The sequence below is a fragment of the Microcebus murinus genome, chromosome X (genome assembly GCF_040939455.1).
Source record: "Microcebus murinus isolate Inina chromosome X, M.murinus_Inina_mat1.0, whole genome shotgun sequence".
Classification (NCBI taxonomy): domain Eukaryota; kingdom Metazoa; phylum Chordata; class Mammalia; order Primates; family Cheirogaleidae; genus Microcebus; species Microcebus murinus.
In genome coordinates, this window is record NC_134136.1 from 102,518,608 (window position 1) to 102,523,774 (window position 5,167).

A 5,167-nucleotide genomic window follows, 5' to 3' on the forward strand; every position below is an offset into this window, starting at 1 on the left:
CTACCCAAAAGAGCAAACGACATTCTATAAAAAAGACATCTGCACCCGAATGTTTATGGCAGCACAATTCACTATTGCAAGGACGTGGAAACAACCCAAGTGTCTGTCAATTCATGAGTGGATTATTAAAATTTGGTATATGTTTACAATGGAATATTACTCAATTCTAAGAAATGACAGCGAGCTAGCACCACTTATATTTTCCTGGATTGAGCTTGAGCCCATTATCTGAAGTGAGGTGACACAAGTTCTGAAGAATGGGTTTCACATGTACTCACCATCAAATTGGTACTGACTGATGAACACTGTGGTGCTCAAAGGGTGGTGGTGTTCACCAGGGATTCGGGGGTGGAGGGGGTAGACTCACAATCGAGGGATGCGGTGAGCATTGTGGAGGGGAAGGGCATACCTCTAACCCTTGCTAGGGAGAGGCAAAGATATAAAATGTAACCAAAATGTTTGTACTCTCTTAATTTCCTGAAATAATAAAAGAAAAGGGGGCTTTGGGTCTACCCCGTGAAATCTGATCTGGTGTATATATCTTTGTTTCACTGTTCTAATTGTGTAGATCTCCCTGGGTTTTCCAAGAATAGACTTCATTCACAAAGTCTATGTAATTTCTATGAAAAATACTGCATTCCTTTGATATGTGTAGTTTAATATTGATTATGGTCTTCAGTACAGAGGCAATAACTTATCTTATTTCACCTAACATTAGGGATATATAACTTTTCTTTTATACTGTAAAAGAAAAAAATATACACTACCAGTTAAACAGACAAAGAAACATTTATTCAAGACTATCAAAATAGAGGATAAAGGTTGAATTCTACTCCCCTGAAACAAAAATACAAGAAGATTATAAATGTTAAGGAGAGCGAATAGAAAAGTACTGTAGGATAAGGGAGGTGTGTCAATAAGATTAAGCCATCTATGGTGGCTAATTGGCACTTCTTTAAGTTAGGCTCCAATTGTCTCAGAATCTGAGAGACCAAGGCCCTATTTTTCTTGATGATTACATTTCAAAGAGATGGTTCCCAGGTCCCTGAGAAATGTATCCTTGGTTTGTAGCAGATTTACACCTCAAAGATCCATAGAAAGAATTTAAAATTGAAAGATTTCTAAAGAAACTTTTCTAAGAAAATGAAGTCAGGGGCCCATAGTCAGGAAGAAATCTGTCTATAATTTTGTCAAGCTGAGGGGAACAGTAGGACCATCTTGGTCAATGCAGAGTGAACTATGACATTTTAAACCTTAACTGCTGAGAATACTTTCTGATTTGAATTTCAGTCAGAAAAAGAAATCTCCCATTGAGCAGTATCTTGCTCCCAACCCTTGTAACCCAATTATAAAATTACACATTTTATCACTCTAACTGAGATCTAAAATAGTGCCATTTTTTTCCAGGTTAGCAACTTCAAAAGACCCAATAGTGATAAATGGAAAGAAGAAAGAGTGGAAAGAAGTAAGGGCAATTACACCTAATTACCAACTCAGAATTAGGACAAGAAGATTCATTAATTTTCAGAGCAATTTGTGAGTGCACAGCTATGCAAATTTGTGAATCAAATTTGAAGAAAAAGTCTAAATTTCAAGAACTCACAGAGTGGGAGAGATGAGTTCCTAGACAACTGGTTATCTCAAACAGAATTTGCATGAGGCAGACATGCAGCATCTCCTTGTTTCTAAATAATAATTTTATTTTAACTGCATGTGCTACTACTCTTCCCTTACACCCAACAGTATGGGTTCTAACTTCTTTATCTCTACAATAAGGCAAATCTCCCAGTTTCATTTGCTCATAACACTGCATTTTAAAGCATTGATCAATATTGTAACTATTTAATTATTTGGATAATTATTTATTTTAAAATGACCTGTTCTAGTTGCGTGTGAACTCCATGAGAGCATAGATGCTCATAGCTGACTTCACCATCGCTGTGTCTCTAGCCTAACACCTGACAGAGTAAATACTAATTATTTTAAATATATTGACACTGTGTCATAAACTTTTTGCTTCTTAAGGAAATGACAGGTAAATTCCTTTACTCTTCACTATGCTTCTTAAGAAGTTTTCTAAAATGTAGTCTTTGTTAATTTAAAATAATATACATATTCAAAACAATCCACAGCAGAGTTGAACATTTTGTAAGTTGTGAGAAAAGATTTTTCTCCATATGTTATATGTCATAACATATACGCCATTAAATTTCAAGATGAAAAGAAACTCAATCCCCCATATACTTTAAAATAAAACATTTTATAGATAAAAGTGGCATAATCTAAATGTACCATATCAGTTAGAAGGGATGTTCAAAATATCTAGCCAACAGGGTTGGTGTATGTTTCCATTGATGGCAGTGGGAAACAACTTCTAGAATAAAAAAACAATAATATAGCAATCGGATTAGAAATGAGACACAATAAGGAAAATGAGATTATCCAATTCAAATATAATTAAAATGTATTTAATGGATAATATATTGCATTTAATAAAGTAAAAATAATTACTGACTAAATATTACCCTGAGAATGGTAGGTAGAAAATACTAATAAAAAGCAAGCAAATGGAAAATGATAGTTTGAACTTATTCCTAAACTTAACCTCAGCCTTTTAAGTTTGATTTGGGTAATTTTTCCAGCTGAGATTCTTCATATATTTAGTAACCTTAATCTGACTGTTTCAAATTTATTAATATTTTCACAGTCACAGGAACTGCTCTTTGGAACTACTAAACTATGATGTTTCACGGCATCACTTTTACATTTTTTTTAAATAGCTCATTTCCAGCCAATATTTGTTTATAATTAGGATTTAATAAAAATAATGACACAAAGAATAGGTAATAGTTTAACTTTATTCTTTTGTCTTATCAATGGGCATATTATATTATTACAATGTTCAAATCTGCATCAAATCTTATAATCCTGTGTCATTTGGCTGTCAATGCTTTGGTGTTACTTGAACTTTTTTACAAAACAGTATTTCAAATTCAATTTTGTGTATTCATTTTTGTAAATGTACAATCAGAGGATTTTCACCCCAAAATTTTTCCTGAAATGCCTTTTATGAAAATTGATTTAGGAACAAACTATTTGTCATACACAAAATATTGCCCATCAAACTATTTTAAATGGTCAATTACTTTTCTAATGTATTAATATATATAATATATATATTTATTCTTTCAGAAATATACTGTTTTTGGTTAAATTATATTTCCATTATCATAGCATACTGGATTGTATGTTGGGGTCATTTTTTTCTAAAACAAAAATGAACGTTTATTGTTCTGTTCTTATTTATAAAGGTATATGATATATTAATTTTAACTTTTGGGGAAAACCACAGTACTCTAATGTCGACCAATATCCCTTCTGTGTGTGTTGCATTCTCTCTCTCTTGCTCTCCTACTGTCGTTCTATTGCTCCCACTCTCGCTCCACTCTCGCTCTCTGTCTTTTTCTGTAATTCTGGCTGAAATATGACTACACTACCTCAACAGCCCTATATCCAGATGGCTAGGATTTTTAACAACTTCCAAAAGCTTTGCTTTTCAAAATTTTCTTAAATTTTCCTATTATCACTTACATCCCTATGATTATATTTCTTACAATATACTATGTAGTGTCTATTTTATGGCCCAGGGCTCAGCAAACTACCTTTCATGGGTCAAATCCAGCCCACCACCTGTTTGTGTAAATAAAATTTTATTGGAACACAATCATGCCCATTGATTTACACATTATCTATGGCTTATTTTATAGTACAAAGAAAGAGTTGAATAGCTGTGACAAAGATTATATGGCCTACAAAGCCTAAAATATTTGCTATCTGGCCCTTTGCCTCAAAAGTTTGCTGTCTCCTCTTTATTGCTCGAGATATAGCAGGTATTGAATATATAGTCATATCTTAGTTAAATTAATAGATAGATGGATGGATGGCAAATGATAGATAGATACAGCCTTATGTAAGAGGAGACCACTTCATTTCATTCAGGGTGCTGAGATCCAAATTAATTTTCTGAGTACAAGAGGGTTTTATTTTGGTTAGAGAAAAAGGAATATGTATGTCTTCATAGAAAGAGTCAATATTGGGAAAACATCCTGAAGTCAAAAGAATTAAAAGATTTAGTTATTGACTAAGGTAAAAAACATTTAATTTGAAATCAAAAGAGTATACTAGTTTCTAATTCCCTTCAGCTCACATAAAACCTGGACAGTCAATAATATTATTAAATGTGGCAGAGTTCACTATTACCTAAATTAAGAAATTTTCATACCCTATTATGTTCTTTGTCTTGAGTTGATTTCACTGCTGTTTCCTTCATCACTGTGGATCTGTTCATTAATTAAAATTGAAAATAAATAGTATTAATGAATTTCTTTCTGAAGCTTGCTCACAAAATTTGAAAGTAGACAAGCTTGCAGTACTTAGGGAATTTTTAATTATCAGAATTATCTTATAATCCTTTGAAATCTGGATGAGAGCTGGCTCAAGTAAGATATTTAATGGAAATTATGCAGCATAAACACAGTGATAGTTTTTTCAGTTTGTGAAGCTTAATTTCTTGGATTCCTCAAATAAATAGTTTCTGGACTATGGAATCTTCAAAAAAGTGTCTGAAGACCAGAAATAGCTATGGTTGGTAGAGATATCTTTCTTTGGTCATCTCTGAAGCAATGTTGAGGATGGGCAAAATGCACTATATAATGAGACTGCCAACCTTGATGCTGAAATTTCATTGTTTTTTTCATATTTAAACCAGGTTTATAATTTTATATTATATGTAATATTATTATTATTATTATTTTTATTTTCACGTCAGACAGGTAATGAGCCGGTGACGTAACAAGGTTTGAGGGAGGCACATCTCACACATGGGTGTGAAAACCAAATCATCACGTTTATGAACTACAAAAGGATCGTATATGTAGTATAAAAACAGAATACATAATTGGATTCTTCAAAATATAGAAATAAGTGTTTATATGCCATTTCCACTCTCAGAATTCCTTATTTTATTTTTTTTTCATTTAAATTATCTCTGTCATGCCATTTTATTTTTTTATCCACTGTTTTATTTATATTTATATGTGCCTAAGAAGATAGAAAATGTATAATAAAGGCTGAGGTTGGCAATAAATAAGCTGTGAGCCTACATATT

General features: G+C 32.4%; 1 non-coding gene across 1 annotated transcript; it reads right to left on the reverse strand.

The window, feature by feature from the left end:
- Positions 1-4,822: 4,822 nt before the first annotated feature.
- On the reverse strand, positions 4,823-4,926 carry LOC142866138 (small nucleolar RNA U13). The gene has a single exon (XR_012916198.1). It is a non-coding gene; the product is annotated as a small nucleolar RNA U13 (small nucleolar RNA).
- Positions 4,927-5,167: the final 241 nt, after the last annotated feature.